We start from the raw sequence: 25,296 nt of genomic DNA, 5'->3' as shown, positions 1-25,296 counted from the left end.
AGACTTCGCCTTAATATGTACATTGTAGAGATCAGTTTTCATAAGAACGATTGTATTGTAGTTGAATTTAAAACTGTAGAAAAAATAGTAAGTGGTGTTATTTTTTTATGCTTTTATTCGTACTATTTTATTCGAATGCTTATTTGAATACTTATGGTTTATTGTATATTGAAAACCGTTGAAGACATGCCACAGTAATGCGAAATGGTTTTATTTAATAACAATCTTATTATTTATGCGGCCAAACCGCACCTAAAGTAGTTTGAATTATCTTAATCAGTCACTGCTATGGTTTTTTTCTATAAAATTATGTGTTTGTGTTCTCTTTCGACAACAGTAACACTTGCATTATTTGTGGTGTTATATTAATATATTATTATCGCAAGCGATTATGTGGACGATTTTTCATTAAAATAATATTGTGCCTCACCTTCGCCGTCTCACTTCGATTAACTGTCATGAAATTGACAGTTTTTACTCATAGTTGTTTCACAACATTGAAAATTAACATACCTACAAACAATTAAAATTCGAAATTATTATATATATTTGAGGTGGTCCGGATCCGAGTAACCCTTCCGTCTCCACTCCAACGGTGTATTATTTATTAATCTATTAAATGTTAGAGTATTCTGGTCATTGAAAAAAAGACTGGAATTAACTTATTGTATTTTTACACTACTTATAGCTGTTTTGGTTATTTTACCGCTACGGAAATAACCGAATTATATCTTTTTTAGTTTTATATGTAGGCACTTATAGAAAATGACAACATCTTAAATAAAAAAGTGATTATTTTTAAAAATAATGAAGAAATAATCAGTATTTTGGAAGCTTTTAAAAATTGGTTATTTGTTATAATGTTGGTTGCTATTATTGATTTCATTTCATTAGGCAGTTTTTGACCAATAAGAAATTATTCATTAAATTACATAATATAGTGTATCAAAATTCTGACTATAGTATATACTATTTAAAAAAAAATATCTTGAATTTCACGTTAGATTATAAGATGAGTATTTCGTGAATGATTGAGTTGTTTTTGGATTATTCTTTCTTAAAATATGACCAGACAACGGAGGTTGAAGACTTCTGAAGTTATGCGGGAAAGTGGAAAACTTTTGGTTTAACAGTAGGGAAAAACATTGTTGCACGTGTACAATCGATGTAAGATTAATATCATCAGTATCGTATTTGAATCAATGAGAAAAGGAGAAGACACATTAATAAATAATATATCGTGAGTGGTCGTTTATTATTGACGGAAATTGTTATTAAACATCGAACAATCTTCTCACACTTGCGGAGTACCAATATTGCGGTCTTCGGAGAAAATAGACAAGTGATCATTATTATTATTGGTATTGAATTTTGCAATATCCGTACATCATTTATTCGTAAATTGAAAGCAAAGTGCAATTATCAATTCAATATCGCTTTCGTTCTGTAACACACACTTAACTGTTTATGTTTTGAAACAATTCCAAGTGTCTCCGGTACGTAGTAGTATTTGATTCAAATTGGATTATTTCACGTACGTAGGTGGCTTAAAGGTATGTGCTTCGCGCTTATCTAATTAGGTTTCTTTATGTCTTGTGAAACTGTCTTCATTGTCACTTAATTAGGATTATATTATTTGGTTTGCGTAGCCTACATACGTGGATATGTCTCAATTTAAAAATTCTTGGTCTCACCCACTTATCTCGCTATCTACGTGACGATTTCGTCTTACGATTACAATTCTGGTACGAAACTTCTCGTAAAAATCAGATAGTTATATTATAAAATAGATAAAATGGTTGCATTATTATATTCAATTCGTTTAACAAATTAATTTAAAACTGTGTAAATTAAAATAAAACATATTTTTTAATAAATAACCCGATCGGGATCTGGACGCACTCAACTATTGTTTTATTGCATTTTTTTAAATTTGGGATACTGTGCATAAAAATACATTAATTGTATTATTTGCAAAATCAAATCTTACATATTTAAGTCGCATGAAGATATTTTCTCAAATACACTTTTACAAAAATACCTCGGTTGTTTTTATAATTTAAATTATACATTAAGTAGGTTTTACATCGTATTAAATTTCGTGGGTTTGAAAATTTGTTATGTTATCATATATGCCTATATACAATATTTGGTATATAAGTATTAGTTGCATTTTTGAGACACAGCAATCCGATACGAAACAATCGGTTATTTCAACATTAAAAAAATATAATTAAAATATCATGTTGTGTTCTTTGCGGTAGTATTTTTTTTTACATGCTTTGGCGGTTGTACACACATACAGACCGACTGCAATACGTTGGCAAGCGCAAGGCAAGACCGCTCGCTGACTATGCAAAGACCTGCCAAATAGATATGGTCGGGCCACGGTGGATATGACCCGTCAGGCCACGGTACGCTTAGTACTGCGACACCCCGTGGGAAATTACTTATTTTTACTTCGCTACGCAAATGCAAAAGGCGTTTTTCAAACTCGCAGTCAGCCGCTGTTTTTCGTATAATCATGATTATACATCTGTGCTCAACCTTCAAATATATAATTTTATTATTATTATCGCACTTGCGAATTTGATACGGTGCTGCGAAACTTTAGGTGTTTTTTTTCTACTATGGCTTGCTCTGTAGTATGGGAAATATTCAGTGTTGAGCAGTTAGTAATGATTTATCAATTTAGCACTCTCGGAGAATAATCGCCTTGGAATGGAATTAATGGTGAGATGTATTGTGCCAAAACAAGTGTGTTATCAGATCATGCTTTTTGTCTCAATAATAATTGATTGTTAAGTGAATGCCACATTTTTATCCATAACAATACGTTATAGTCCAACGCAATGTTTTGTAATGAATAGTAATTTATTATTTTATTCTATATTATCTCCGTCAATAATTCATTATTTTCAATAGCAACTTACGTAAATTCTACATATGAATTTTGTTATGTATTAATAATATATCTTTAAACATATTAAAAACGCGTTAATATTTATTTTTTCTTCCATATAATTTTCTGCATACAGCGACATTTTCAACTTTAACCTTTCAGAATAACTTCGACCCCCGTTGTGTTCTCATTATTTGTTTATAAAAAGGTAAATTACCATTTTCGCTAATAAGCCTTGGAAGTTATATTAATATATATTTTTTACAAGAAATGTTAAATGAAAAAGCATGTAAGTTTGGCCAGATGTTGGATATATATTATATATACATAACTAAAATGTATTTCAATGTTAAATTATATCACATTTGCTAAGCAATGCAGGGCTGGGCTGTTTTGTTTTTAGTTTATATCGGGGCAGTTTAGTTTTTTTATATTTTTGTTTTAACAAAACTTAAATTGAACGTAGTTATGCAGAATGTAGCCAGTTCACAATAATATCGAGCTGAGATAATGACTTTTTTAGCAACAACATGATATTAAAAATGTATGTAAAATTGTAAATAGTATTTTATTTCAAGAATATTTTTTGCGGCTTGGCTATTTTCAGCAGAACGTTGAGAAAACCTTCTCGCATCTGTTCTATATCATATCTCATTATTTTATTTTTTATGGACTGGCTACTTTCTGCATAACTATGTCCAATTATAAGCCTTTTTTTAAATTACTTGTACCCGCGACCCGTTTTTAATAATATGTTTCGATTCTCTGCCTTGGTTTTAGACGAGATTAGCCCAGAGTTTAATCACAATTCTCATGCTTCTGTCCCTAGAACAATGAATTCTGACCTCACATACTGAGTATGCCTGTAGTTTACGAACATACCTGCAATTCGCAATAGCAATTCATGATAACTCGAATCTACATTTTTCCTCGTATGGCTCTACTGTCACAATAGTTAATTAAGAAAATGAAAATTTCATTGTCATATTATTACGTTTGCATTTTAGTTATGTGTAGATGTAGATCGCATACGTTTCATGGAATAGAGAAATTCGGAATTAAGACATTTATAATATGAATAAATGAAGGCGAGAATATGTAAATAGCGATATTTAACATGGAATTATAAATGCTTGATTAATATTTTACACAGTGATTGTTCGCCATTAATTGACTTTAACCAAGGAAATTCTCATAATAAATATTATGTTCAACAAACCCCAATGCAAGGTTGAAGGATAACATATATTGATTGGTGATTTGTTGACGTTTTAATAAAATAATGATTCCTAAATGACCGTGACAATACATATTGTCAAACTTTACTAATATGAAATTTCTATACACTAATATAATATAGATAGAGTTAAATTTATTCTACGTATTTCTACAACATATTTTAATGTAAAAACTCGAATGGCGACTGTAAACCACCCTTAACGCATAGATAATTACGATATTTAATTTAATAAAATCATAATCATCAGCCAGGGTTTTTCTTTTGCTGAATTAGGGTCTCTTCTAGCTCCTACCACTGTTCTCGATCCAAGACCAACCCATTGGCCCTGCGATCATTTACTGTGCCCCTTGTGTAATGTTTTCAACGGTTCATTTGAATCTATATAACTACGTCATAATACTTTTAGACAGCAGTGTATTTTATTCACAAACCTCACTCTCCCACACCAATTAATATTTTTTTCAACAGCTATACATTTAAAAATCTTGATAAGGCCACAATAATAACACAGTTTTGTGCGAAACTGTCCTATGCCATGAGTAGACACCGGACATCTGGAGTCCTTTTTTTTTTGGGACGGACTCGAATATTACAACATTTTTTAATTAAAAAATGCGTTAATAATTTATGGAACCTATGTTTTTCAGAAAATTAAGTTGTACGATGTAGTAGGTACAATGAAATATGAAATAAATGATATTGATAATATGTGCAAGAGACTTTATCGATACTTAATTATATAGAAACGCTGCTATTAGTAGATATACTATACTATTTAGAGAAATTAATGAAGCGCTTACGTATAGAGTGGAAGAATTAGTTGTTAATAGTAATATCTATAATATTTAATAATATTCCACTTTTTATATACCTATTATTGAAATCAAAGTTTAAAATTTCTACTAAACTACTTTTATTTTCACTATCAAATAACAAATCACACTTGCTCCCATAATGAGAAGGACCTGACAGCTAGCGTATTATTAAAATCGTACCAAATCTGAATGATTTCGTATATTATGTTGATACTACGAAAATATATAATATGAAAACATATTATTATATTATATGGATGGGTAAAATGGGGAATATCGGACCTACGTGGTTAATGAAACCCTTTAGAAAAAGTTTCGTACGAAAGATACTTCAAATCGTACTTTGGTGTTTCAAGCAAGTGGTTGGACATATTGAGATATTCAATTTTAATATATAGGTACTGATGTTGTAATGTTTTTTTTGACATTTTATAGGCCATTTTCAAACACTTTATATTCATCATGCAAAATATGTAAGTACATGCGTTTTCTGTTAATTGCTACTCCCTAATACTATAAATTATATATCATAGTATTATTTCAATGAAATATATAAACCCGATATAATTATTTATTTCGGAAGTTATCAAAATGATACAATCATAATTAGTCGACATTGATACATTGTGTATATATAGTACCTAATACCATTGATAATAAATTATTTTATCAAGAAAATATTAGATATAAATAGGTATAACACAGTTGCAGTGCCTACCATTTGCCTTAACAAGTTGACCTTGGTTCTAATAGTTCATTGCTTTATCCAATCTGGGAGTTCACACATGAAACTATAATTTGATGTAGGAATAGTAATATGGTAGAAAAAGCAAAAAAAACTTAACCTGCGCGTTTGTTAACTGATCTACGTATTTTCTTAAAATCCGAGATCACTTCAGTTTTGACGATTATGGATTATAGCTTAAAATTGTTTATTTGTTTTTATTTAGTGAGTAGGTATATTTCGTGATATTTCACATTAGCTGGTTCCATTGTTTACGGGAAATGACGATTTAACGGGCTTACCTATTGAATCTATTAATAGTATGCAATATATTCATTACGGGTTTTCACAAACACTTCAGATAATCAAAATTTGTTTTTTACTTGATCCTTTACTAATAGGTAAGAAGGTTTTAACAATCTTTTATTATGTCAATGTGCATTTACGATCGGTGAGTGCGCATAGTGCACGAAGAAGCCAGAAGGCCATAAGCCAGAAGGCATAAACCGGGTCGTAAATAATGACTAATAGAATACCTAGTACAAAACATAAATCAATTAGAATTTATTGATTAATATTTTTGCCACTCGTACCCGTTAGATATAGGGACTATTATACCACTTTCCTCTAGAAGGTGTATAAGGTACTTTTAAACACTTTGTACATTTTGCATTTTTGTTTATTGTTATTAAATCTTAGTTGATATTATTCTTTTGACTTATTAACTTAAAAATAACAACAATGGATGAAATATAATATTTCTAAATATTATAATATGTCACATATATAATATTGTGTAAGTATATAATATATAATTATCAAGCCTCGATAGCGAAGGCTGCGTGACTAGCAAATGCACTTACGACCTATGTAAACCTGCCGCTCTGTAATTTTATTCTTGTAAATCCACGGTATTATAGATGGTTGCACTATTATATCTAAAATGTAAACATAAATTTATATGCAATATTGGTATATACTACAGCTGATGATGATACATACTATCGTATGGAAAATAATTCATTTTTAAGTTGTGGGTTTCTTGTACGTATCATGCGACAAAAGCAATAAAATCGTCTTCAAGTTTTTGTCATTGGTCGGGAACCTTTTTTGATACATATACCTACGGCAGGTGAATTTTAAACACATCAAATTTTTCACAGTTTTGAAGTTACGCTATTTCTTAATGTATATAAACCAGTCATTTAATAAATAAGGACAAATATCACCAACAAGTTAGTTCAAGTAAACAATCGACTCCCACGTCCTCTATACTTAATTGACTTTTTATGCAATAATATATACCTACCTATATTTTGTACTGTTATTCAATTGAAAATGTCCATTAGGATAAAATCGGTTGAATATCAACATTATGGAATAAATGTGGAAAAAGTACGAAAGTACATATTATAAAGTGTTTTAATGAAATATGTATCTAGGTACCAGTCGTTTTATGTGATGAATAGTTCTTTACACTTTATAATATGTAAGTATTTAAATCAAATACATAATATAATCATATATCAGATAATTTCTTTTTAATAACAACATTTAAATATAATGCTAATTATGTCGAATGGCCACCTAATCGGCGCGCCTTTAGCGTACAATGTATTAAATGGGACGGCGGGACTTTTTTTAACGTTACACACCTACAAACTTACCTGTAGAATGGCCAAAAATGGAACTACGAATTACCATAGGACACCATTTTGAAAATTTCATTCGAATGTCAGATTTTTTCCAGTTACTAGTCTTGATTGGGTAGTTTTCGACAATGGCTCCATTTTTTTGTAGTACTTATTCCACTTTTTATCAATAAATTAGGACCGGTTTCGTCCGCCTCAGAGGGACATTTTCAACTGAATCTTCCCTTGTTCGGTTGAAAATGTCCCTCTGATGCGAACGAAACCGGTCCTAATTTATTGATTAAAAGTGGAATAAGTACTACAAAAAAATGCGTTTTTTTAATTAAACAACAATAAATATTAACGTAATACAATCACTAAGTGAAAATCTGAAGTACTAAATGGGACGGCGGGACTTTTTTTTAACGTTACACACCTACAAACTTACCTGTAGAATGGCCAAAAATGGAACTACGAACTACCATAGGACGCCATTTTGAAAATTTCATTCGAATGTCAGATTTTGTCCAGTTACGAGTCTTGATTGGGTAGTTTTCGACAATGGCTCCATTTTTTTTGTAGTACTTATTCCACTTTTAATCAATAAATTAGAACCGGTTTCGTCCGCCTCAGAGGGACATTTTTAACTGAATCTTCCCTTGTTCAGTTGAAAATGTCCCTCTGATGCGAACGAAACCGGTCCTAATTTATTGATTAAAAGTGGAATAAGTACTACAAAAAAATGCGTTTTATTAAATTAAACAACAATAAATATTAACGTAATACAATGACTAAGTGAAAATCTGAAGCAATATTATATTGCAAAACCTTTAGAAGAATGCAATTACGGCTTACGCAATACATAATATTATAATAGTAGGTTCAAACGAATATTTTCAGGGATGTCTCGCATCTACAGATGTACGCCACTGGTATATTAGTTGAAAATGTCCCTCTGATGCGAACGAAACCGGTCCTAATTTATTGATTAAAAGTGGAATAAGTACTACAAAAAAATGCGTTTTATTAAATTAAACAACAATAAATATTAACGTAATACAATGACTAAGTGAAAATCTGAAGCAATATTATATTGCAAAACCTTTAGAACAATGCAATTACGGCTTACGCAATACATAATATTATAATAGTAGGTTCAAACGAATATTTTCAGGGATGTCTCGCATCTACAGATGTACGCCACTGGTATTTTGAAGATGAAATTTCTTACGATCGATTTGATGAAATTCTTCAATGTCAATAGTTTATAATCAAATAGACCAGTTTGGGCAGAGCATCCTCAAAATACTTAAATATCTAAAGAAATAAACAAGTAGGTATGTGACTTTTTTATCGATATGTAGGTACGGTATTGTTGCTTGGTAATACTAATAGGTATCAATATGATACATTTAGAACATAAAACGGGTCAGCGGACAAAATCTTCCAATATTTGTATTTATATTAGTGGTAGGTACGCAAAAGCTATTCGATATTTAATTATGAAAAAACATATTCTACACGCATTTTATAAAAATGGTTTACCATTACTTACCTGCAATAAAACAAACCATCAATTTTGTAATGCGACCTTTTTAATTGCATTTTGCGAATTTGAATTCGTTTGTGGTGGCCGCAAGTCGCGTTATAATATTGGCAAGACGATTATCTTAATTACAATAATTACCATCGCACCTGAGCTGCCAGAAAAAACAACTGACTAATTGTAGAAATCCATACTAAGAATCATTTGGGCAAAAGTCTCCTTAGGATATTGGATTCGTCCACCAATTTAATGTGTTTTTTTATGGGTTGACGGTTAAAAACTCCAACAGGCCGGCCTTTAGCCATGAGCTTTGATTTTACGGCGTACTGTAAAACAAAAACATTGTTTAACTGTAATTAGCGTAATATACAGTTGCTATTCTTCTCGCCGTGGCAATTACTTGGGTGATGATCGCACCAGTCAGTGGGTTGGGTAGTCGTTTTCGTTTTATAATAAAGTAATAATACAACCGATTGACAAAATCGCTAAGTAATAGTTTACAGTTTCTCTTTTTTGCGCTATTATTGCAGTGGTGCCAAATTAATTTGCGACAGTTGGCGAAGCAGGTACTTCACAGTGACTGGGCGATTATTTGAGCTTAGATAATGGTTAGAATAATAGATTCTTCTTCATTCTACACGTTGCAATTGTAGTTGTTCGATAATGACTTTGCGGTAGATTAAGTTTTACTTTCTCTCTTCTATTTCAAGTTCAGATGGAACACTTGTTTTTATTTCTAATTACACAGTTGTGACACCGAGCGAAAAATATATTTAATTTTATTCGGTATCCTGACAAATCACCTGTTATTAATGTTTTTTTGTTATTTTTATTAACAAATTGATATTTTGACACCGGCATAAAAAATATACTCATACATTACTCGCGTTAGTCACGCATTTGTGCGTTGAAATACAATTTTAAATTTCACAACATCTCTGCAAGGCATTCAAAGTATTTTACATTTCGACGATAAATTCCTTATCGAGATAATATTGTATTTTATTCTTGATATTTAAGTACTATTCTCACGACTAAAAAAATCTGTGGTAACGATATGTTATTAGGAATATTAACATTATTAGGTTGCGGTTACAAAGTGGTTGTAATAATTGTCGACTTTCGTCATCGCGCGTCGTCGGGCGTTTCTCGTTGGACGCTTCACTGCGTTCGCATGACGCTCGAACGAAATGCGTCTCGCACTGCGGCGTCTACGCGACAATTTTTTTAATTAATTTATTTTCATACTTAACGTATTTTTTATGGATTTAAACACGCGTAAATATGGAAAACATGCAATTATCTTGTTTGCAATGGTGTAATTTTCTTTTACTGCATAAGAAAAACTTCATTAAACGGTAATAAATGCAGCGTAATACTTGTAGATAATTAGTGTTATTGATTAGAATTGTATTAAGTACATGTGTTAAACTAGATGTCAATAATTGAATTATTTAAACTTGAAAATAGTCGTTATTCTCACAGCCACCTTTATAATAAATCAAAAATAGTCCTCATTCATTATTCATTGAGCTTCCGAGGCAAGCAGTTATGCAGTGGTAAAATAACACTTGAGGGCGGTTTAAGTTATATTAAGCATATACTTGTCGTCGTGTAGTGTATATATCGTAGTGTATATAAGTGTAGAGTGTGAAATTCACAGTATTGGATAACAGAAAGATAAATATATCAATTAAATACTCAGTTGAATTTTACTGTAGTAAGAAATTTGAAAATAATTTCAAGACGGATTGATTATTGCTGTATTGACTTGGCAACTTACAAATTATTAACAATATCATGCCCTGTAATCAAATTATGATAAAATTAATTTTTAGTATTTTTCGTTTGTTTTTCATTTCATTCAAATGTAATTAACCACACACATTTTGCGTAAGAGTAAACAGTAGGTAGTTACTACGTGCGTATATTATTGTTTCGTTTTAAAGTATTTCATTGATGTTTTTTTTTAATTAGTGCCAATTATATATTCGTTAAACACACAATATATTGCGTGCGGTATCAAGTGAAAATGATACACTGGTTTTGTTTTGTTTCTTTTTTATTTGTAGATATGTTTATAATTATTACCTATTTGTTATTTTCTAGAAGAAAGTCGATTTACTTATTCGTCTTTTATTAAACTATTGCCAAGAATGTACGCATGTAACTGTCTTTATCTGTCGGTAATACGTACTGTCATTAAGTATCTTTGTATTGGAGGTATTTGATTTACAGTAAATACCACTTTCTATAGTAGGTGCCTTAAATTTGTCACGACCGTTAGGTAAACATGGACAAAATAGAACAGTGTATAAACATCTCGACTCATTATTATATATGTAGGGAAAATATCGAACACAAGGATCAACATTAGCATACGTTAATTTATTTCTGTTATATTATAATTATTATAGTCGATTCAATTAGCTTCACTGTTTGATAACATAAGAAATCGAATCTTCTTTGTTATTGCACATGCACGGGAAGCGTCGGTCGCCATTTTCCTATTGCAAATACATAATAATAAAAATATTGTGCATTCTTACGTTAATAATATAATTAACGATAATAAACAGAACCTGATTGTTTCTAGGCCAACGGGCGCAATCTTGATTATCATAACACTATGTTTCGTTACGCGAATCTTCGTATGATTTTTAGGCCGGCCGCAGACGATGTGCGAGCGGTTGTGCCAATTAATATAAAGGAGGAGGCCGCACTCGATCGTCCTGTTCTAGCAAGAAAATCACTAAACGCAAACTAGTTGGTTATATTTGAAAAGGGTCACCTGTTATGTTATGTAAGTTAACACAATAAAACGTAGTTATAACTTTATTAAACCCCAACGTCTTAAAAATTGAACTACCCAATTAAAATATCACATTTTTAATTGTGTACCTATTACGTAAAACAAATATTGTTTTACGTTGACATTAAGAAGGGGTGTAATGCGAGTGTCTCTCGCCTGTGACTAATACCCAAACGCCTTAACGTAAACGCATTAAAGGTTCAAAATATTCCTACGAATAAACGCATATCTTATTGAGCCTAGGTTACATGCAAATTATTAAGTTTCGTAGCTACGACATGGGTATTGTGTTAAGCATCTCTGGAGATTTTTCATTTATAATTTAATTTAAATATAGGCACATTGTTTCTTTGGATCCAGCGCACGTGTGTCAGTTTTTAGCCCATGACTAGTGATTGGACGAATGGAAATCTATATTATTAAAATTGTTTGGTTACCTTCACAGCGTGGTGTGCATTATGGTCCGTCTCGAGCGGATATGGTGAAAATATCTATACCGCAAATTCTACCACGCATGCCCCTTCATGTGTAGTATAAAATATTGCAATACGACGCAAACTACTTCATTATAAGTATGATGATACGAACGCAGTGTTTTGTAATATGTACAATAATTATTACTTGATGTAATTTTTCCTGTCCGGTCCAATCTAGATAATATTATTTTCTACTCGGCAACAAGCCATAATATACGTCTATACTTTGTTTTAAAATATAATATTGCTATGTCCATGTTAGATATGCATGTTTGGTATGCGTCGAGATCTTGTTTTGAGATCTTATGTTTTTTTTTGTAACACCAACTGCGTCGCCCTGTGTTTTCGGTCAGTACCTACATAACTAAAATTACATTAAAATATTTTTCTTTCTTTAAATTGCAACACTTTTTCTGATTATTTGTTATTTGAATTGAGGAATTGTGCATCTAAAGTGATACACTATTATTATTATCACACCAGTTTTGCCTTAATCACAGTAATCAATAAATTGGTCCGAAAATAGTTATAGTAATACTTAATAAATTTCAATAAAATGTGACGTTTTCATTGTCTCCGAAAAACGTTGAATTTATTCATACTAAATCTCGGTAATCGCTTGCATAACCTTTCAAATAGCGTTTCTTGCGGTGATTTACTGCAATGTGAAATAAAACGTTTGTCACAGCGGTTCTGTGGAGTGTAAACCTCCCACATTCCCATAACGCGAAATATCACAGCGGGAGGGACGATCGGATATGCTAATTTCAACTATACGTTACGATGTATAATATTTATCAATCTTTGACTGAATCGAGTACCGGTGTATTAATTCAAAATATGCTCAATTGACCTTGCATCGCTACTTATCATTTCACGACAACATAATAAAACATTTACCAAAATGTAATCATAACTAGAGGGAATCGTTAGAACTTTTTCTACGTATTACAATACATTAGACATACTACCCGAAATCCTACTTTGCCTTTTAAATGTTTTGTTTCAATATTGAATCGTAATTAAATAAGAACTATTAATGTTACATATTATATTTACACGTAAATTTGCATCGTAATATATTTTTATATTAATGTCTTATTTGGGACATTTCTTTGCAAACAATATAACGTATATACTATTAAATATGTTATATCCAAGTGTTTCATCTTCTTTGTCTACATATTTAATCGTGTAGCGTATGATTTAATACTTGCATATAATCTAGGTACACAAGATTTAAAAAAATGTTAGATTCTTCATTATTAAACATACATGATTTAAAAAAAACTTTAGATTAATGGAAAATAAATTGTACTGAGTGGAATTCGATGTCACATCTTTCTCTCTCCCGTGCAAATTCGTGCAAATTTTCACTAATAAATAATGCAAAGTGTATCTCTGATAAGCGTAGTTATTATTGGTTGGAAGTTAACAAGGCATTCGAAATAAACTGTCAACGCCTTTCTTATTGGATCTTTTACCATGAAAATATGCTAATTACCGCTGAAATAGAGAATAGATCTGACAGTCTACCCACAGCCTATTGTGCCATTCCATTGCGTCTTCAGTACTAATAAATTTCATCCGTCGATATTATTATCTTATCGGGCGTATCATATATATTATATTATGATGTCAATTTCGTACGGCAGCACGGCGACGTTAATTTATATTTGTTTAGGGGGGCGTTTTGTAAAATTCAAATAGGTTAAGGCAATAATTTAAGAAATTAGCACATCGCGTAGAATATAGTTGAGTTTTATTGATCGAACTGCTGGCGTATTTATAATGGTTTACCTCGATGCATCTAATTAAACATACATATTATACATGCTCACCTAAGAAGGTTGGCTCTTATTTGATCACGGTCTTGGGTATAATTATTATTGTTTATTCAATTAGATAAATTGTATTATTTATTCAGTAATGTGAAGATGAACAGTTTTATCTTCAATGTGTACTGTATACATTAGGCAGATTTGACCTATTTATTTGTTTGGTCTGGTATACACCCGGACACCTTCACCGTGGACAAATTTATTTTATATTATTATTATATTATACATACTGCGCATTGACGATAAACAATAATGATTGTAGCACTATAAAACAATAATTGTGTACGTCTCATAATAATGATTGCAATGTCTCGTTTAGAATTTTAATTTTAAATAGAGTATAAGTAGATACACACTTTATCGGGGTGTAAAGATTAAAGATCACGTGCTATGTACGCAACCCCCGAGGGCAAGAGAAGACATGGACAGCCTAAATTGAGAACGAATGTTTTGTAGTATTTCTTTTTGTAGCAGTATTTATTGTTAAATATTATACTGTACATTTTTATATCCCGTTTAAACATACTTAAAAGAATATAGCTGCCAAACATAGCGGCAAAATTAGAATTATTTTGTGGCCACTAATTCAACCATACTAAAAACGTTTCAGAGTTGCCAATGATTGCCGTAGTAGGTACTAAAATGTCAATAAGGTTCCGTATTGTTATAGTAAAACGTACAAATTATGTAGGATATGATCTTATTATTAATGCAAGCTCATATTATTTCTGCACTCGTCTCAATTCAACGCTATGGAACCGAATATACAATTTTGCAGCGGTTATTTTCGTGTAAATTCACACCTATTCCTAACTTGATTCGGTTCGCCACTTACAAACGGCGTTACGCGTTATTCAATAAGTCATAATAATTAGCACTTCTGGCTGTCATACGCAACTCTGCGTGCCGCGACACCTGCCTCATATGATTCTGTTTGCTATTGCATCGTTACGCAATTAATCACTCTTACGGCATCGATTGGTTTGTTATTTTATCTTTGTGAGATCGTTTCGTCGTTTTTTTTTGGCTGGCAGTAAATATTCTTGATATTTTAAAATCGGTCTACAAAGTGTATTCATTGTAATGTTAGAAATCACATGCATTCAATTATCGTTGTAATTTTTATCATTTCATTTCATTGGGATTTTAAAGGGGAAGTATTAACCATTCCTATTTTTATTTCCTTAACCAGCCTACGTATCAAATTAACAATGAGGAAGCCAGTCGATTGTGATTGCACTCCACAGGAGTGAGAGAAAGAGAAGATGTGAACCCCTGCGCCTTAAACTGAGGCGTAGTTCCCTTACTTTCACGAAGTGGGATAATTTCCTTGTAATGGTAAATGACAGTTAGTGCTGTTTAATTTGTAACCTCCCAGTATCATGAATCAAATATAATACGTTTGTTCAAGTTGAAGAATGGCATTGTGAGAGTGTGGTAGATACATTTTCTCATTTTTTTATATATTTAGTTATAAAATTATTATTATCGAGGGTAAATTATAAATAAAAATGAGGGTATTAACTGACTGTACACTGAATTCATAGACGATAACTATCTATACCTATACGTAGTAAATTAACGTGAACTCAATTTACTTGAAATGGACCTGTATATCTGTATTGAATATTTTTTATAGTTCGATGGCCAACTTTTTCATACTGAAATCAATGTTGGATTTTGATCATTCAGTACGATTATAAACAGGTAAAGTAGTTATTTATTTACTACGGGAAAATGATGTAGCTACCAATAATTATTGCTGACATCGTTTCCGATCTATTTCATTGTTGTGATTGTCTGAATACTATCATAAAATAATATTATAACAAATTTTAATAATAGTGAGGTATAATTATTGTCCAAATTTGAATGCATTATCTATTGACCCCAAAACCTCATATATGGATTGGTACATTTTTTTTTATTTGATTTGTGTTGAATCATAAAATGAAAACTGCACGAGTCTGTAATGAAGATCATTTTTGTATTATGCATGAATAAGTCAATACGTTGCAAGCTTATTAAAAAAACTAATATTACAACATAATAATTGCGTATTGACCACTTTGTTTTATCACACGTACCGTTTGTTAATACTGCTTGGAGACGATATGGAGTATCTCATTTAAACTATTAGGATTAGCTTAGCTTACAGTCGATTGAATGAGATGTACTAGTGAATTTGTCTTTTAATCCAATTCTGAATAATTCAGCGACACAGCCAAAAACTGCAGTACATTTTTGGCGAAACCACGTCGTAACATTTAATATTAAAAATACAGTGGTTCATTTGAACTTACATATTTTAACATTAAGATAACTCCATATAAACTCACCACACCCCCGTGTGGATGTGAATCTTCATTTCGCACACCCCCTTATGGAGATCGGCCACCATCAAGGGATATCTTACAATATTATCTGCTACCAGGAACAGTTATATGGAGTTGAGTTGCTACTTGTACCAGTCTCGGAGGTTTTTATGCCACACAATGATCTTTCCTTTTTCGGCATTTTCCCGTTCGTTTGCGAATGTCAACGTTTGTCACCCGGTCAGTCCGAGGAATTTTGTAAATTGAATGACATAAATAAAGGCAATCGACATATTTTATTTCGACTATTTCTACGCATCGTTATGTTCTACACGTCGTTCTATTTTCTTCGCGAGGTCTTTCCTTGTGTGTCTATTAATTACCGCGAAAATTTCACATCATTTCAAATGTAATTGCACTTTGGAATGTCAACAAATCCAGCAAGCCGTCCACCCGATGATTCAACGTCGCTTAAACGGTTAATTTGAAGTAATCTGCGTCTGTTTGTCCCCACGCGATAGCTGTCAACGTGTCTGCACATCGGGCTAAGATGGCATACCTACATCCTGCCTACATAGTTTTTTTTTAAAACACTTTTCTGTTGATATACGCTGTAAATTAATCACTGTTAATGTTGATTTAATAATAGGCTAAGTATTTACCCCTACGTATATTAAAAGTGTGTCAAAATTTTGTAATTACTAGATAGAGAAATAAATTATTATTTTATTGTTTTTCTTTGACAGTAATTTAATAATATGAATCACCGTTTTTACGCTTAGTTAGTTATTTTAATAAAATGCAGATATTCATTCCAATTCAGTATTATTATAATATATTATAGTATATTTACCTTCTAGAGAAGTGTTTCTTCAAAGTTTTTGTAGCATTACCCGATTTTTCTGTCAGAAAATTAATTTTAGGTATCTGCATATAAAACATTAATCGTCGACCCTTATACTGTCAAGATATTCTCGTTACAAAGACAAAGTCAAGCGTAGAAAACAAACGCCTATTGCAGGCCTATAGAACTAATCACGACTCCAGCTCAGGCATTATGCCCCCCACCCCTCTCTCGCTGCACCGATTGTCATTATTATTGTTATTATTATTTTACCTGAGTTCGCTTCAAAATAATGAAACTGGAGATTATTAATTACCTCCGTGTAAAGTAGGCCAGAGCGGGTTCTATTGTAATCTATACCGCGTCGACTCCGATTATATTTGTCTCTATATACACAAAGTGCATGGAAACTTGTAGGTAACTGTTTTATCCAATCACCTGTATTAATTTTACTATGCTTACCGCTGCAGTGTCCGTGTTGTGTTTTTTTTTTAAACACTAGTTCATGCCCGAGTCATTAGTCTTTTGAACAAAGACTCGATTGCATTGATTTTTTCTATAACAAGTGATTGAGTTTCAGTATTAGAAAACAAGTTGAATAGTAATTATTCCACTGGATTAATTATATACTATTACAATATGAATTTAATTTGGTACTTTTTAATTTTTCAATCATTTTATTAATATCATCGCCAGTCGGGGTTTATCCACTGCTACATAAATGAAGGTATCCCCATACGTCCTTCCACTCTCATGTCTAACAGTGCATTAACATAAAAAGTCTGTTACTCATAACATTTTCACTATAGATTTCCGTTTCCGATTTCCATTTCCGCATAAGAAGCGATTTATTTTTTTGACATTGATACTTGCTTACATTTGATAACATAAAGTGTTTATAACCAAATCACTGATTTACTTACGACAATTTTAATTAAACTATTTTTTATTCAATAACCAATGCACAAGATTTAAAAATGTAGCATTCGTTATTGAACATTCACAATTTTTAATACATCAGAAATATACCTATAATTTAAAATATGTATCAAAAATATTTGTACCGAGCGGGATTCGCACCTGCATCCATCGGATTCAGAACGATGTACTTTTAAAGCAAAGTCCGAATTATACTTTTGTTATTCAGTTAATAATACTGTCCAATACACAATAACCTACGTATTTATGTTGTACAAGATTATTTTAATTACTAGTAAGTACCTATACTTATCAAATAATTATTGCTTAATTACACGTAACTTGTTAAGTTCGCTGTGTTTATCATATCGGTATTATTATTACATGTTAAACTGAGTCTGTTGGAGAGTTAAATTTTCTTTTTCCGTACCTACTGCACAATATAACGATGCACATTTTACCTGCAGCGAACGGTTGCATTCTGATTTGATAGACCCCTCCGCTACTCGAGGTAATGTCGTTTTGTATCGTAACGAAGATCGTTCAACGATCTCGGACGACGTCTTGTCACGTCTTATTGCTTATGATAATTTAATCGGGGAATCCTCGGAACCGGTCCGCGGCGCCGAATCGGCCATTTGACAATCGCGCTAATGTGATATTTATTAATGTTTTTCCTAGACGCGGCCTTGACTGCCTTCTCCATATATACGTGTTTTATTCGATTTTAGATGTCACATGTCTGATTTATGCATCGCTTATATAAAGATAATTGTCATACTTGAGACTATTAGTCACTTTAAAATAAACACCCAAAATAAATTCGTTTGTATATTAAATAATAATTGTGATTTTTTAGGCTTTCAATGTAATGTCGTTACTTTTTTGTTTGTTTTTTGTGCTGCTTGATGAACGGAAGAGTTACTAAGATACTATAAAACTGACGAATCGATTTCGTTACAATATTCAATTACAAGAGTGATTATTTATATATTTATACTATTTCGCAGTGTCACGAGAGATGTGTCAAAAATGGATTGCTAAATTGTCTTGAATGAACTTAAATGATTCACGATCTATCTCAATTTTAATAATGTGTCACCCCGTTTTTAAAACTTAAAACAAGTAGTCGTGGTAGCCAGCAAGTCAGCATGGTCGATCGATCGCATAATTAATGACAAAATAACACATCGCCTGCCTATATCTACACGTTGAAAGCTTCCTAAGTAGAAACAATTCGATAATCAAGTTGGATCACGTGATCTTATAATCAAACGCGTGATCGACTCTTATTGGATAAAATTGGATTATAAAAAACACACATCGATTCCTTAGTTTAATAGGGAAACAACACAAAAAACACAAATTTTAATCATATAACCTTGATTTTTGACGAAAATAAGTTTTTTTAATATTTAATTCGAAATTTTTAAAGTTTAACAAAGAATCAACCCAGATATTCCCATATATAATTGAATTGGTGAATTGTTTGCCTACAACCACAGTATCGATATATATAAATAACTAACACAATCATCCCTCTATAATGTTTGTTTGCACTGTTTATTGTATTTTATTAGAATTACAACTAGTATATTATAGTATATAATTTCATTAAGTCTCGAGACCGCATGACGCTTGGGTTGTGTTTTACCCGGAGTAATTTTAGATTGATGAGTAGCGTTGAAGCAAAAAAAAAACAAACAATGTGACGATTAGTTATTAAGTACCTTTCAGTGAGAATGCGAAAAAAACAACCGACAATCGTAAACACGTACCTCATCATTACCTATTCCGCGCGGTATGTTTACGTATTTGGCGGAAAAATATCTCTGCTAAATGCCTTCTCGAAGATTGACTGAATAGATTTTTTATATTAGTGTATGCCCATTACGTGACGTGGGACAACAGTCACGCAGGCTAGATCCGGGACTCCGAGACCAATAAAAATATGTCCATGTTAATAATACAATAATGAATGACATAAAAAATCCCACGGACGGACGCTGTTTCCTCGTACCGTAGCGACGCCGAAAACAAGTTAATTTAGTTGATTGGAAGCAGCTGGCCGGCGAGGAATGCGGGTTAAATAATGTTATGTTGAAAAGAATCCGCAGACGTTACAGTTGAGGAATCACTGTTACGATTTTTACACGGCCACATACCTCCGTATACTTATTTTTACAGTCAATACATTGCTGGTTCTGTTCCTTTCAACCTATCTGTAGGTTTTTGGTATTTTTTGATACATATATATCACTGGATTATTATCATAATTATCAAAATCAAAAAATCACTCGTAACAATAAATGCGTACATAATTATTATGACATATGACCGGTAACCGTACCATTTTATTAAAGTAATACTGTATTAAAGTAATATCGCACATAGAAGTTTCCAATTTTTTGCAGCGTAAAAGCTGCCTATTTTAGTAAAGCTTTGAATTGTATGTTAATTTTCGATTAATATTGCATTTAAAGTTGAGAGAAAATACTCTTCTATCTAGGATATGACATGATTTTTTTTAGTTATATCATACAAGGAAGGATTTTATCGAATGCGTTTTTAGTGTCACTTCATTATAGTGCCGTTGTCGAATTAAAAATGTAATATTGTTTAACAGTGCCTATCCTGACATTAATTCCGCGACAGCCTTTTATCACAAACTCAATCTGTGCCATGTAAATGTCACCAAGTTTATTCCACTTCACGCATTTTGAAATATAACATTCTTGATTATGTCTTGTTTCATTCTATAAAACATTTCAAAATTTTACCATATTTTACTGATATAACACAATATGTTGCTTCGTTTTGCTATAATTGTATTGTTTTCTGGGATATCACAATGTTATGATGGTAATAATTATTAATAGTTATTATGTGGTATTATTTCGTAATGATTTTAAATCCTGCAATTAAACATAAAAGGCCCTCAAATGTCGCAACATCAATACGACCCGGCAGAGATTGTTAAATTATTATAAGTATAATTAAATTTGATATACCTACCAAAGCACTGACTTATACCATATAAAAAATAAACATTGGGAGTTCTTGATGTACGTATATTATTCTCTAAGCCCTGCCCTATTGGTAGATTTTATAACTACTAAACGTCAAATTGACAGCTCAACTTCTACAACATATTTTGTATTGCGTTACTTCAGTACAGCAATTATAAAACATCGATTTTGATTAGTTCTCCTGTCACGTCGCTATGACGATATTTAGTTATCTTGTAAATGTCAAGGAGTAAGGTACAACTAGATATCTACAAATATTTTTGTTGTCAGTATTCCTAGTTGTATTATTTGCAGAGATAATTTTTTTTTCAAAGCCCACTCCCATTGAGCAGAAAATAATGTACCTAGGTATATAGTTTAGAATTTTTTCTGAATAATGACATAACTCAAGATGCCTACCTAATTATGGTTTTAATGTGTCAATGCAATAATTTTATTCATCTAATAGATGGTGTGGAAGCTTTTAAAACAATCATTGCATGTTTATATTTGTGTTTGGTTTTAGTTCTGCGATGTCATTATATTTCTATGGACCACGCTGTATTCCGAGTTCAATGAAACCACCAATAACACCAACGGCCGGCAAAAAAGTGTTTTTCCATTAGAGCGATCAGGTTTTTCATCGCGTAAAATAAAAATAATAATTGTTTCGCGCGCGTTTTCATCGGGAGCGCCCCGGACCGTGAATCGCAACCGGAACTAATTGTCATCGAATCGATTCGACGAGGGACTATTGACTCTCTAATGATATCCTCGTAAGCTTCTTGGGAATTCCTTCTGAACAGGATACATGATGATAGTGTCAACAATACGCTCCTTCGTACATTGACTCTTCTAGTAAAACGGTCGTAGACCCGATCGGAGGTTATATTGAATCATGTTTTCGGTATGTCTTCGATTAATCGACGCCATATCGGATGATTATATCACGTATTTTTTTTAATGCTTTATGTATCAAAGTTTGGTGCGTGCTTTTATACATAAATACTGAAAAGTGACTAGTGAATTGTCTTAGTCAAGCTTTTAGGCTTACAATTTTATATATTTGGCGTTACGTATTATATTGCATACAAAATGAATAAAGTTTCTGAAAGTTTGAACATCGAATTCATGACAATATTGTATTAAACAATTGTTCATTGTCTTTAAAATTGTTAGTATAAACAGCTGTAAGATTGTTCGGTTGATAATGTCCCATTGAAGCGGTCGAAAACGGTCATAATCAGTATGAAATTATGTGGAGTAAGTTTTCACAACAATAGTTAAAGAGATTATTAAATTAAATGATATTTTTTTTGTAATACAAGCAAAACGTCACTTGTATGAAACGATACAAAATAAATTGTGATTGTATCGATGCATTTAAAGTCTTATTCTAATCATTGCATGTTTTTTTTGTCAAAAGATTCTACGTAGATGATTGGTCCTTATTCAACTATGAAATAATACAAATTTACTTTAAATTTTCTTTCTACTTAGGCACTGTTTCTTCTTCATAAATTATTTTTTAGGCAATCTCTCGTTTATTTAAAACTCCTTTAGCTAAAAAATTAGTCAGTTGTCTCAAATCGGTGTTGGATGTTATCAAACTGATAATTATGTAATATTATGAAACGAATTTATGTTGCATAATAATGGTATAAGCACCGCTGAATATAATAATAAAATTATTGTCAATCCCAGTGATTTATATCAGCTGCTAAATCTGCATAGAGCCAGCGCTGAACTCGACGCATTTCTCGACCTAATGGTTTGGATTCAGGCCCGTTGCATTGTGTCGCGTTTTCTTTTCCATTGTCCCCATATAAGAATACTAACAACCTGTTTGTCGCGTAATGCAATTTGATTGTTGAAATCCGTACCGCAACACCGTGACAGAGTAATCAAGTCGCTTTATTATTAAATTTTTACACACACGCGTCATAACGACAATCTATCGGGGCGTTAAATGGATTATTAACATTTTAATAAGGTGTAATTTTTACCATAATATTATCTATCTCTATCATATACCTACGTACCTAATTATTTTTAACTATACTTATACTTATTGTGTGATTTAAAATAATGAAATAAAATTTGATTTTTGAATTATTACAACTAAAATGATTCTCACCTAACGGTGTCTCAATTTGATTTGTTCTACACATATTATAAATAATCAAAATCACGATATTTAATGTTGTGTTCTAATTATATATTATATTTCGATTGAGATTTTTTTAAATAAAATACAATGCTGTGATTGCAAGACTTATCGCGAATATGTAAAAAATACTAAATAAATTGAATGTGCCGTGTAATCTTTTAAATAAAATACAATGCTGTGATTGCAAGACTTATCGCGAATATGTAAAAAATACTAAATAAATTGAATGTGCCGTGTAATCTTTCATATCACTTTAAACACGCGCTAAAAAAATATTATTTACAAAAAATATATGCAAAATTTAATTACAGTCATTAAACACTATTGCACATGCTAATATCAATTATTTAGGATACAATATTTTCTAAGACCTCGTTTATTTGATTTATGTATTGATAATTTTATTATGTACTTGTACGTATGTATACTGTATTTTTTTTCACCGTAGCAGATATTTCTAAAATATTGGCAGTTATTAAATTTTGAATTTATAAAATGTACCTATTATAATATTATGGAAGTCTAACTGACTCGATTAGTAATATTTTTTTTTAATTTTTCTTCATTTATTTGGTTTCGCGTGCGTTTTTGCTACCGCATACTTTAAAATTAACGCGTGTGTGAACTGTACATATGTACCTACTTTGATTTATTTAGATGTATGTCGTTGCATTGCGACAATGCCGTATGTACGGCACTTGCAGAAACAATTATTATTATTTTGACGACTTCCATACAAATTATCGCGCAAAAGACAATGGAAATGCGAAAATGGATTCGTAACGCTAGCAGAGCTTCACAAGTTGATTTTCACAGTTGCTCCCATGTTGATAAAATTATGATTGGGACGCGCGTAATCCAGTCAACTAAATCGAAAAATAAAAATTATTGTTATGGTTTCTATCCAAAGTCACTGTTGTTTCTCTTTTTTGTTAAATTTATCTCTGATCGTATCGGACATTCAATAGTGAGAAAAATATCAGAAATACAATTCATATTGTTATTAAATTTAAAAAGATAGAAATTTAAATTTCTAAATTCTGTATGTTTACAACTGAATTCGACATTTATTCATTTAAGTACCATATTATTAGATATTAATTTAATTTAATAAAATGCATATTTTTATCGTACTTATTCCGCTTTTATGTAATATCTGAACCGGTTTCGTCCGCCTCAGAGGGACATTTTCAACTGACTGACTAAATATACCATACGTAATTAATTGTGTTATGTTGTAAATAAATAAGTGTAAGACTGTATGTCCATCTGCTATAATTTTTTAAAATTTAAATTATAGATAGATGTCTTCGTAGTTAATGGCTCTCATTATGAAACGCTGAATTGAAGATTTGAATCGAATTGTCCATTTATTTTATTAGTTAATTTATTTCGTAATTGTAAATTAATTCGCCAACGAACACAATATGCCAAATTAATTTATTCTATCGAATGAAAACACTTGATTATCTGGTACAAATCTGTTAATTAGGAATATTACTTTTAAACTTGAAGAAATCGCTATTATGATTAAAATTGCTCATTAACCCACTATGCCGAAGTGTTTCGAATTATCATTATAGTCGCTTACGACATGAAGATGAGTGCATCGAATGGAAAAAAAATGTTAAAATTTATACACGTTATTTTTTTTGCGTCATTACTGAAACGTAAATGTTTCACGATTATGAATAAATTTCAACAACGCGATGGCTATCGCTTGATTAGATTTTTATCGTTTTCCAAACAAACATTTCGAAATTGACATCCATCCGATTAATTTCACTTTTCAACTAATTTATTTTGATTATATTTCTTTATATAATAACGGCTTAACGCTCGGATATGTAGTCATCTGCACCTTATCTATGGCAAGTACATACGGGACGGAATTAATATATGTAATTTTGAATGCACAATAAAACTGTGTTAGCATCATCACCGGTTTACCATACTATTCACTATAGTCGTAATTCATACACAGTTATATACTACAAGAATAACAGATTAACTATATTTATATTAACTTAAAAAAATATTATATTAATATTCTA

At 31.4% G+C, this 25,296-nt stretch overlaps 2 protein-coding genes across 2 annotated transcripts in view; one reads left to right on the top strand and one right to left on the bottom strand.

Moving 5' to 3' along the window:
• The window catches only part of Naa15-16 (N-alpha-acetyltransferase 15/16), a 363,725-nt gene that overhangs the window by 76,996 nt on the left and 261,433 nt on the right, over positions 1–25,296 (top strand). The window lies entirely within an intron of this gene.
• Positions 1–25,296, bottom strand: part of LOC147078007 (uncharacterized) — a 77,403-nt gene that overhangs the window by 51,174 nt on the left and 933 nt on the right. The window lies entirely within an intron of this gene.

This window comes from Rhyacophila brunnea, unplaced genomic scaffold (genome assembly GCF_057557595.1).
Source record: "Rhyacophila brunnea isolate RB1 unplaced genomic scaffold, BYU_Rbru_1.0 scaffold_12, whole genome shotgun sequence".
Lineage (NCBI taxonomy): Eukaryota > Metazoa > Arthropoda > Insecta > Trichoptera > Rhyacophilidae > Rhyacophila > Rhyacophila brunnea.
Note: the sequence above shows the minus strand (reverse complement) of the source record. Positions and strands in the feature narration are given on the sequence as shown.